The following is a 12,597-nucleotide window of genomic DNA, read 5'->3' as shown; positions in this document are numbered from 1 at the left end:
TTCTATCACAAATAAGACATAAATAATTAAAAAATCAAGGGAACAGTATACTAATAACTTCTTGGAGTATCAGTCATATGTTCAATTCTTTCTAACACTGAATACACACTGTCATATTCTGGTACCTGGCGACACCTTTTAAGTAACACCTAAACAATGTAACAATAAGTTCTACAAAGCAGAGCCAATGAAATGATAAAATATTTTATAAACTCATTGTGATTTTATCAAAAGGTCAAAATGAGGAAGCATTTTAAAATCCTTTCTATGTTAATAGGTAAACAAAATACCTTGTCCATAATAAAAAGAAACATGTAAAGTGGCAAATGAATTTACTATTATAAAAGTTAGCTGTAAATAATTTCATAATAAACTTTGAATACAAATCTTTTCAATCAAGTCTCAAGTCAAATTAATCAAAATTTAAGAATAAAGGTACTACAAAATATTTATGGAACTCTAAGTGTTTGTCAAACACTTTACTCTGAACTGAAAAAAAACTTGTACAGACTTTTTTCTGAACACTTCATTCCTTATAGACTAAGTCATCTGCTTAAATATAGCAGCTGCATTTGACTGCACATCCCAATGTTTTTAAACCACCATTATGTCTCCTCAAAAACAAAACACAGCAAGTAAGGCAGAACATAATGTTATGAAATAAAACTGCCTCTTTCAGAGTCAGGAAAAAAAACTGTTTAAAATTTCCTTTTAAAGAATCACCAGAATAACAATCATCTATCTTAATAGAAAATGTTACATTACTGGAAACTGCAGTACCACATATAAAAATAAAAATGTTTTCTTGAGTAAGCCTGATAGATTTCCTATGACTACTTCTGCTAAAACCAGAATCTATCAAATCAACATCTATCCACAGACCATGGACAAAGGGAAAAGAAAAAGAGAGCTAAACATAAAATTGTAAAGCTGCTAAACGATGACAAGAGAACACTGTCACAACTTTGAGCTGGGCAAGGATTTCTTAAACAGGACACAGATAAACAAACTGGATTTCATTACAACTAGGAAGTATCTTTTGAAAAAATAAAAATACAAGCTACAGAGTAGGATAAAATATTAGCAATATACGTATCCAACAAAGGACTCATCCAAAACATATTATGACAGTTTAAAATCAACAAGAAAAAGACCACTCAAGGGCTGGGGATATAGCTTAAAGGTTGCTTGCTTATCATAAGGCCCTGGATTCAATCCTAAATACCACAATAAAGAAAAGAACAAAAACACAAACATTATTAAGATACCCAAAAGATCAAACAAAACTTCAAAAAAAAGATCATGAGAAAAAATGCTAAATATTACTGATCATTAGAAAAATACAGATTAACCTCACAATGATATATACTATCACCCACAATTTTTTTTATCTAAAAACCCGACAATAACAACTATAAGCAACAATATGCAGCAACTCACATTCTCAAAAACTAGAGCAGAAAAGTAAAATGGATCAAACAGAGAATGTTGGGAAGTACCTACTGAGACTGAAAATATAATTCCTAAAGACCAAGCAATACCACTCTCCTAGTTATACATGCCCACAAAAAGATATGTTCAAGAATTATCACATCAGCATTATTTTAAGAGCCCAAAACTGTATATAATCCAAACATCTAACAGCATTAGGATGGAGAAATAAACCACAGTATATTCATACAATGGAATCCTAAACTACAGTGAAAATGCCACATGTCAAAAACTCAGTGTCAAAGAAGCCAGTGCAAAGAAAAAAAAAAAAAAAAAAGCCACATACTATCTGATCTATTCTTATAAAATTCAACAATAAACCAAACATATCTCTGTTTATAAAGTAGGAAGAGTAATTAATTACCTTTCTTGTGAAGGAATTATTGACTGGGACAGGACACAGGGAGACTTCTGAGAAGTTGATACCTTGATCTGGGTTGGGGTTAAAAAATTGTGTTCACTTTGTAAAAGTACATCAACATAGAAAAGTTCACTAATACTTTTCTGTATGCATATAATGCTTCAATGTCTTTAAAATTAAAAAAAAAAAGACCAAAAATTACTTCTCAATAACTCTAGGCCATCACACTAATAATATGTAACTCACTAATTCGAAAATCTCAAAATTTCTTAACAATGTATTCCAATTTATTTCTATTGATTACACAAAAGGTAATTTAAATATGGCTGGTCATTTTATACTAGAAAGTTTAAAAGCAGTTTCAATGCAAATATAAATTTTGCCAGCAAAGGATTCCTTATGATTTTCTATCACTGGTTGAGTTGTCCCCTATCTGAAATGCTTGGAATCAGGAGCATTTCATATTTCATAGTTTTTCAGATTGTGAAGTATCTGCATTAACTTTACCACATGAACATTCCTAACCCCAAAATCCAAAATCCAAATACTCTAGCATTTCAGATTTCATATTTTCCAACTGGAGATGTTCAACCTGTAATAATACAGAAAACTATATATTTTTCTAATGCTTGTCCTAAACAAACTCAAGTTAAATTTATAGATATGTGATTTTGCACAAATATTTTTAAATCATTAATAGCTAGCTTGAACACTGGTTTCAAAAGCAACCAGATAGCCAAGCCAGGCATTCATAAAAACACTAAAGCAAACTTACTAGACACTATTGTTTAGAAAATCTAAGACTTTTTTGATTGCTTCCAGTCTCCCTCTATTTGCCACCTTGAGCCCCTACTTGTGTGCCTAATCTTAGGTGGTCTACCTATGACACCCCTGAGCAACAACCTTGGTATTCCAGGTGACCCCCATTTTCACTCTGACAAGATTAAAGAAGTTATCATGAGCCAGGAAAAATTTGCCAAACTGCTGGCACAAGTACACACTGGTTGGAAAGGAACTGCTTGCAGAAGAAAGGTGGTTCATTGAACCAAGATTAAAAAAAATAATAATAAAAATTAAAAAGCTTCAGTTGTCTTTAAAGAAGTTAAGGGTAAACAGTATCCTCTCTGGTATGAAAGAGGTGAATATGTTTACAAACCAAGGAACAATGATCCACTTTAACAACCTTCAAGTTCAGGCATCTCTGGCAGAAAACACCTTCATATCACAGGCCATGCAAAGATAAAAGCAGCTGTCAGAACTGCTACTCAACATCTTAAACCAGCTTGGTGCAGAAAGTCTGACTGAATTAAGGAGACTGACTGAAGCACTGCCCCAACAATCTATGGATGGAAGAGCACTACTCGCTACTGGAGAGGAGGAGGGGCGGGGGCGGGGAGGAAGTTTCAGATCTTGTATAGAATTTTAATGAGATTCTAAAAATGAAGTAAACTGATTGGAGTCAACTTCAGAAGACCAATAAAACTTGAAGAAGTTACTGGGAGCTGCTATTTTATACTACAACTGTTTTTTAAAATTGTTTATGATATGAATCTGATAAAATCTAGATCTCTAACATTTTTAAGCCCAAGCCCCTTGAACACTGCAGTTCTTTTCAGCTTTCGTTTATACCATTTATTCTATGCAGCTAATTAAGCTGAAAAAAGCCTGGTAATAATTCTTGAAACAAAGGTTAATGGAGTTCTTTGATTAGTTTAAAAAAAAAAATGAAGACTTAGATTTTTTTTTAGACCATACCTTTTCAAGAAAAGTGTTCTACATCTATTGAAAAATAAAAAGCCTTGCAAATAAGTCTTCTTATAAACATAAAATTTTTGTTGATATTTACAATGGTACCTATGTAAAAAACATAAAAAGTTCCATTTCTTCTTATCTACCTTTTCAATTATACTGACCTAATCACTATTTCTTTTTAATCTAACAAACTTCTATTCTTTTGTCTAAATTAAGTAATTTGATTAATCTTTTATTAGATTTAAATAAGGATTTGTGACTTATTACAACAACCTGTTTGTCTTTGGCTGACAGATATTTTTTGTTGTTTTTGTTGAGTCTATAACAAAATTCAGGAAGGAGAGGAGGGTGGCCTAAAGGCCGGAAAGGTCAGTTCTCTTAATAATTCCCAGAGGCTAGAAATTTGGTTTCCCCTCAGATTAGCACCCCTTCATGGGGTCAAACCTCATTTGGTATCAAAACCTCACAAGAACTTTCCTGAGTCTTGGGGTTTGTTATCTATATGAATCTAGCTTGATAGAGAGCTCCTTTCCTAACATGCAACAGCCAGAAATCGTAAAGTTCCTGAATAAAAAAAGGCCAGCAATCCAGTTAGTCCTGAGACACAGTGAACAAAAGAAAAACCACTGCCAAACTAATTTTTTTTTTAATCAGTCTAACTCCACATCCCACCCAAGCATGAAACATGCTTCTTTAAGGTTCTTAACTTTCTAAAAGATTTGTTTTTACCACAAATAAAATAAAGTAACCAACATGGGCAATCTTTGAACAAGTACTAATATTAAAGGTACTCAAGAACAAAAAGGGGGAAATCCCTTCTTTATGAGAAGTTTGTCTTATCTTCCTAAAAGAGAAGAACCAACTTACTGAATGTAAAGGAAACTTCCCCAGAGAATGTATTTCTTTAAAATAAAAAAATTTTAAAAATTAAAAAAAAAAAAAGACTAGAAGGACTAGGATCATGGTTCATGATTTAAAGTCCACTTTGAAGCCAAGAGTGACTAAATGAAGTCAAGACAACAGGTCCCATCCCATACCTAAATAGTCCACAGAATCAGATATGGGTTTATTAAGAGAAATTACCTAATTTTATGATTTCTAATAATAATAAAAATACCAGAGAAGACTAAAAGGATGTAAGCAAAGCAATCTTCCCCTAAAACAAAAGAACCACAATGAATTCAATGATTACACCCTGTTCATCAAGCAATAAATCTAATGAAGACTGTTTATGAATTATGATCACATAAATACTATTTTAAAATCTAGCATCTTTAACAGGTATTATGTTACAGTTTACAGAAATAAATTTTGATGTGCTATTGCACAGGCAGGTAAAGTTAACAATAGAATATACTGTTATTTTCAAAAAAGTTAAAAAAATATTTTGAATGCTTCCACCACAAAGAAACAGTAAATGTTTGAAAAGGTAGATATGCTTACCTGATTTGAACATTATATAATATATACACATACATGTATCAAAATATTACATGATACCCCATAAATATTTACACTTTTTATGTGTTAAATTTTTTTTTAATTAATAATAAAAAGAATTTAAATCTAGCATCTTTGAATGGTGTTCATAATTTATTTTCTTAAGAGACTGCTATTTTTTGTTGTTTTCAATTTTAAGTTTTTTGAAGCTACACTGGTAAATATAAAAGAAGGGAGTCCAACTCATCAAGAGTTCTGGCCACTAAAAATATTAAATGGAAAACTCCAGAAATTAATAATTTATAATTTTTTTAAATTTTTATGTGGTGCTGAGGATCAAACCCGGGCCCCACCCGCGCTAGGCGAGCGCTATGCGGCTGAGCCACAATCCCAGCCCCTAATAATTTATAATTTTTAAATTGCAAGTCATTGAGATGGGTGATGAAATCTCAAACCCCATTCTTCCTGAAATGTGAATCATCCTTCTTTTCAGAGTATCCATCCTGTGTACACTTCTGCCCATTAATCACTAAGCAGCCATTCCAGTTATCAGATGGACCAAAGAACTGGTATCCCAGTGCTTATTTCCAAATAACACCTTATTTTACTTAATAATGGAAGCAAACCCTAAAGTAGTGGTACTGGCAATTCAGGTATACCATAGTAAAGCCATAAAGTGCTTCCTTTATGTAAAAAGGTGAAAATTCTTAACTTTTAGGGGAAAAAAAACAATATACAGAATTCAGTACTATCTGAACTTTCACATATCCACTGGAGGTCTTGGAATGTTTTCCCTGTGGATAAGAGGGACATATTACAGTTACATGGAGATCCGATCTTGAATTACCTGGGAGAAACATTAAAAACTGCTTCTCAAATTACCCATCACCCATTTGATTTAGTCTACTTACAATATTTCATAAATCAATCCAGTACAAACAAACCAATGGTTTACTTCTACCTTACACAGAATTGAATTTCATTATTTTATATCCTTCAAATGTCTTTTAAAAATCTCATGCCATAACAAATTTTTGTAAAAGATGTAAATTTTCACTTAAAAAAAAAAAAAACATGCAGCATTTCTATTTCTTTAACAAAGAAGGCACAGCATTTGGTGTTTATCCCCAAGCATCTGGCTTGATTGCTATAAAACCGCAAAGGAATGCTTACACAGTACCTCAATTTGAAAGGAATTCCTCAACTTTCTCATAGACACTCCAGCAAATTAAAAAGTAAACTCATGGTACTTTTAAAAAATATCTGATTTGTTCCAATTGTCCGAACAGTAACAACAACAACAACAAAATCAACATAAGTTATCTGCATTTCTACATAATTACATTCATAGAGTTTTGCTCTCATGTTTTCTCTGACACTTCCACAAACCTTAAAACTGTATCTAAATTCCTCACAGTTCTCTCCAATTGCAAATTTTCAAAAGTACTTCAAAAGTCTGTGATCTACATCTTCTGCCACATTCATATTCCTTAAATTAATTCAAGCCCCAGCTGATCACTAATTTACTACAATAAAATACTGGATGAGTTCTAATCCCCTTCCCCCCCAAAAAATGACCTTTATCTAGAAACATAAACTGCTGTCCACCTTGATATTAACAGGTTCTGTAATAAATTAAATCTTTATGGAGTCCTAATATCTCACATAATCTCTTAAGATTACACTATTCAAATTAAATTAACAAAAAACAAAACTGAGTAAACATATTAACTCTTAAATCCTGTACTACAAAATTCAACACATACTGTTCTAAAGAACAGAAGAGTTCTACAAAATCAAATCCATCTTTACTATTTAACAAACACAGCAGAGGGATGAAGAGCCTATAGAAATTTATTTGAAATAATAGTTAGTAAAAGGCAACCACAGAACCAAATATAATTATGCCCTGCATTAAAATGTTTTGGTCAAGAAGAGATCATATGTATAAAGGTGGTCTCACAAGATCATCAGAGAGCTAAGAAATTCCTAATGCCTAATAACACTGTAGCAGTCTTAGTGGTGTAGCACAACACATTACTTAGGCTTGTGGTAATGTTGGTGTAAACAAACCTTACTGTGCTGCCATGCTAGTAGCAGCCTTGTGTATTTTATGTTTGTACCAAGAGGCCAAATTCAATGACTGACCTCTAACATCTAGGTTTGTGAAGTACACACTATCACATTCGCACAATAATGAAACCTGCTACTGCTGGATATTTCAGAACATATCCGTCATTAAGCAATGGATTACTGCATTCTAAATCCAAGTACCCTTAGAAATTACCCCACTGGCTACAAAGCAATTAGGATATAAGGTCTAGCTTATAAGAAAATTAAAAATTTTTCTCTTTCCATTCAAAAACAAATTATTCCTACCATATAATAGACATTCTCTCCAAGTACACATAAAACATTCACCTAAATAAAATAAGCCTTAACTCATTTAAAAGAATTGAAATAATACAAAATATATTATCTGCTTACAATGGAATTAAGCTAAAAATGAGTGACAGAAAATTAACTGAAAAATATGAAATATGGGAATTCAACAACACATCTAAACAACCTGTAAATCAAAAAAGTCTCAAGGGAAATTAGAAAATATTTTGAACTAACTGAAGAAAACAATTACAAATTACGGAAATATATAAGATGCAGTCTCAGCAGTTCTTAGAGGGAAATTAATAGCCTTAAATGCCTATATTAAAAAAGGAAAAGAAAAATAGCACCAAATCAGTTAAGTGCCCACCTTAAGAAAGTGTACAAGACCAATGCAAACTCAAAACAAGCAGTAGGAAGGCAATAATAAAGAGTAGAAATCAACGGATTAAGGCGGAACTACAAGAAGAAAGAAAGAGAGGGGGGGGAGGGAGGGAGGGAGAAAGAAAGAGAGGGGGGAGGGAGGGAGGGAAAAAGAAAGAGGGGGGAGGGAGGAAGGGAGAAAAATAAAGGAAGGAAGAAAGAAAGAAAAGAAAAAATTAATAAATACAAAAGCTAGTTCTTTACATTCATAGAGTTATGCTCCCATGTTTTCTCTGACATTTCCACAAACCTTAAAACTGTATCTAAATAAACTTGATAGAAAACCTTCTAGGCAGACTAACCAACTCATAAAACAAGAGAGTAAAATAAGACAAATTGTCAACATGAGGACTGAAAGCAGAAATATCACTGAAGACCTTAGAAACATTAATAATTAAGGAATACTTTATGACTACAAATATATGAAGTAAATCATTTCATCCTGAAAGATACAAACTGCTAACACTTAAGAAAAGTCAGATAATATGAATTGTCATATATGTGTATATATATAAATTATCCTATTTTAGACACATATATACATATATGAAAACAAATTTGTAGTTAAAAACATTTCGAAAAAGAAATATGCTCCAATGGTTTCACAGCAAATGCTACAAAACATTCAGGAAAAAAATATCAATTAAACATAATCTCTCTCCAAAAATAGAATAGTTCTCAACTCAAAATAGCAAAAAAAAAAAAAAAAAAAAAAAACATGATATTATAAGTAAACATCAGAAAATAATCCCTTATGAACATATACAAAAACCCTCAACAAAATATAAGCAAATCTAATTCAACAATATAGAAAATGAATAATAAATATCTCATAGCCAAGTACGGTTTAACAAAGGAATACAGAGCTGGTTCAACATTTGAAAATCAAACAACGTAATAGATTGCATTAACAACCTAAATAAGAAAACTACATTTCAAGCTGCAGAAGAGACATTAGACAAAATCCAACATCCATTCCTGATTAAAAATACTCAGGAAAGTAGGAATAAAATTTAAAAATTTCTTTATTCCAAGTCATGATGACCTACAAAGAAAATCCAAAGAAAAAAGTCGTAGAACTAATATATAGTTTTGACAGGTCATGAGATACAATAAAATTCATTGTATTTTTATATACTAGCAATGAGTTGGTACATCAAAAATTTTTATGTATGCATGCATGCATGAATATGTAACGACAAATTCCATTGATACATACAACTATACTGCGATAATAAAAAATGTGGGGAAAAATTTAAATGCAGTAGCAGCTACAGGAGATCAAAAATAAAGAAATACTTATGTATATATCTATAAAATATGTTTAGAATTTGTAGGCTAAAAACTATTAAACTAATGATAATAATCAAAGACCAAAAAAATGGAGAAATAGATTCAGAGATTGAAAGTCTATCTATTGTTACAATATCAGTTCTCTTCAGATTGATATGTAGAATAAAACCCAATAAAAATGCAAGAGGAACATAGTCAACCCTCTGTAAAAGGGGAATAGAGAGAGGGGTCTGGTTCCAGGTGCAACCCCAATGGATACCAAAATCCACAGATGCTCGGCTTTCTCATAAATAGTACAGTATTCGCAGCACCATTAGCTTTCCATTACTTTTAATGCCCAATACAATATAAAAAGTTGTGATTCGGTATTGTTTAGGGAATAATGACATGAAAAAATTTTGCATATGGTTCAGTACAGACTAATTTTTCTTCTAAATATTTTTGATATGAAATTGGTTATATCCACAGATGGGGGGGGGCTGTGGATACAAAGGACCAATTATTTTTTAATTATCAACAAGCTGATTTTTAAATTTACATGGAAAAACAAAGGGAATAGAATATTCAAAACAATTTACGAAAAGAAAAAATTAGGGAAATTAACACGAATTTCAGTAATAACCAGAAAGCTAAATTATTCAAGACAATGATATATTAAGCGAAACAACAGACAGTAGTTCAATAAACAGAATTAATCCAGGAATACTTACAAATTTATGACCAAAGTATTGGTCAAAGATTTTTGACCAAAGTACAAAGGTAATTCAATGAGGGATGACAGTATTTTCAAGAAAGAGTGTTAAAACAACTGGATATCCATAAACAAAAATAATGAATTTGAACTCTACCTCATGAGTTACACAAATAGAAATGTAAGGTAGATCACAAATCTAAATGTGAAACATAAAATAATAAAATGCCTAAGAAAACAAAGGAAAAATCTACAATATGCAGTAAGGCAAAGTTTGTAAAACAATTCATAAGAGAAAAAAATTAATAGCTTCTTTAAAATTAGAAATGTTAGCTTTGTTAAAGAGACCTAAAGTGAAAAGACAGATCACAGGCTGAAAAAAATATATTTGCAATCACATTTCTGACAAAATACTTTACCCAGAATCAAGTAAGAACTCTAAACAATAATAAAGCAAACAAATTGGTACTTCACTGTCCTCTCTAAGACAGACAAATTAGAACTGTGTCCTCATGGGGAATATTGCCAGAAGACAATATAGAAATGAGTAGAAAATACCATTAGGAAATAATTCTCTGTGATACTCCAAAGTTTCTGTACCTCTTTGAAGTAAGAAACTCACTGACTTGTGCTCTGCACTCTTAGGATATTTTCCTAGTAAACAACCTTGAAAGAAGAGACAGCATCTCTCTCTACAGCAAAGAACAACATTCTTACCTCCTTTTATAAACCATTCAGGTTCTCAAGACAAGGATTCCTCTCCTGTTACGCAATGTACAATGAGTCCTATGGCTCTACTCACACTGCTATATGGGAACTGGGGCACAGGAAACTGGCCCCCAAACAGCTAATATGTACTCTTAGCCACTGCTATCACTTGCTGTAAATAACAAATTATCCTTCAGTTTCAACTCAGGAGGCCCATGTCTTCTACCAGCATCCATTAACAATGGCTGAAACATTTATTAAGTTTGCAAAAAAAGTGCAAAAATCTCAAGACTCTTCAGAGTTCTTACCAATGGAACTCTAAATTCCAAATAAAAAGTATACAATCAATATTGAAAAAAGATTCCAAAAAAAAGCTATTTGGAAGAATATTAGCAGTCACCTCTGCTAATATTAGTCAGAATTATCACCTCTGTCACCAGTGATGCTCGCTGTTTCCCTTTTCCCTTTACCCTCTCTGAATACATCATATGGTGGTGGGGGCTGAGGTAGAGCAGTGTAGCGCTTGCCTAGCGCATGTGAGGCCCTGGGTTTGATCCTCAGCACCACATAAAAATAAATAAATAAAACGAAATAAATAAATAAATATCATGTACACTGTAAACCTTACAGAATCAAATGAAAATGCCTCAATGCAACTGCAGTTAATGATCGAAAAAGGATACAATAAAAGTACTTGAAAGGAGAGATATTAAACTAGAATAAAGGAAAATAAGAAAATAAAATAAGCCCCCCAACGCTCAACCACTATATATTTATATTTTGAATTTCTGAAATGTCATCACAGCATTGCCCAGTTTTGCTTATATTTTTACTTCTTTAGGGTGTTCTTAAAGTTGATCAGGTCAGTAAGAATCTACTGTGTTATATTACTTGTCTTGTTGATCTCGTGTTATGTCTATAACTTAAGAAACAAACAACCTTTTCAAATTTGATTTGTTTCTATAGGACTAAAAGGACAAAGTTTTTCTTTTTAATCTACAAATTCAAATATCTAACTTTGTGTAACATAACATGAAATAGAAAGAATGACTACAAGATTTTTTTCCTCTAATGTATTTGATTAAAAATCATTCCTAATATTGTTTTTCATTTATACAGCTATAACATTTCCAAGCGCCTAAGACTTTTCTTTTGGACAGGGAATGGGAGGAATGCCAGAAATTGAACCCAGCGGTACTTAAACCACTGAGCCACATCCCCAGACCTTTTTTTTTTTTAAATTTTGAGATAGGGTCTCATGAAGTCCTTAGGGCCTCCCTAAGTTGCCAAGGCTGATTTTGAATTTGCAGTCCTCCTTTCTCAACCTCCTGAAATGCTAGGATTACAGACATGCATCATGAGGCACATAAGACTTTTAATACAGATTCAAAGAAAGAGCAAGAAATCAGCAAAGTTAAGTTTTTCTAGTGCACTGGAAAGATTTTTCACAAGTAACATTAAAAAAAAGAAAAACAACAACAGTACTTTTAAAAAGTAGTTTAAGTATACAACTCAGTGGCATTAAATACAAGCACAATGTTGTACAACTATCACCACTATTTGTTTCCAAAATTTTTTCATCATTCCAAAAAGAAACTATCCCATTAAGCAATTACTTCCCATTCTTCTCCTGTCCCTGGTAAACTCTATTCTCTGGCTTTATAAATGTGCTTACTCTAGGTACCTCACATAAGTACCTAGAGTACTTATACTCTAGATATAAATACTATATACCACCATCATTTGTTCTTTTCTATCTAGTTTATTTCACTTAGCATAATGTTTTCAAAGTTCCTCTGTGCTGCAGCTTTAACAAAATTCCATTTCTTTTTAAGGCTGAATAATATTCCACTGTTTTTATATGCCACATTTATTTTTCATTTGTTCATAGATATTTGGGTTATTTCCATCTTTTGATTATTGTGAATATGCTGCTATGAACACTGGCCTGAATTTCTGCTTTCAATTATTTTAGGAACACATTTATAAGTAGAATTTCAAATGATTTGGTCATTAAAGTGGCAAACCTTTTTACATAGCAGATATAATTTTTCTA

At 32.0% G+C, this 12,597-nt stretch overlaps 1 protein-coding gene and 1 pseudogene across 6 annotated transcripts in view; one reads left to right on the top strand and one right to left on the bottom strand.

Moving 5' to 3' along the window:
* Fbxw7 (F-box and WD repeat domain containing 7) overlaps positions 1–12,597 on the bottom strand; it is a 185,917-nt gene that overhangs the window by 125,250 nt on the left and 48,070 nt on the right. The window contains exon 2 of one of the 6 annotated variants that reach the window (XM_071614611.1): positions 1,856–1,923. The exons of the other annotated variants lie outside the window; for them this stretch is intronic. The gene's annotated coding sequence lies outside the window, so the exon portion shown is untranslated. The remainder of the gene's footprint in view (positions 1–1,855; positions 1,924–12,597) is intronic. 6 annotated transcript variants of the gene reach the window in all.
* On the top strand, positions 2,735–3,300 carry LOC114085421 (transcription factor BTF3 pseudogene; annotated as a pseudogene).

The sequence above is a fragment of the Marmota flaviventris genome, chromosome 7, assembly GCF_047511675.1.
Source record: "Marmota flaviventris isolate mMarFla1 chromosome 7, mMarFla1.hap1, whole genome shotgun sequence".
In the NCBI taxonomy this organism is placed as follows: Eukaryota; Metazoa; Chordata; class Mammalia; order Rodentia; family Sciuridae; genus Marmota; species Marmota flaviventris.
This window is presented reverse-complemented; position numbering and strand designations above follow the sequence as displayed.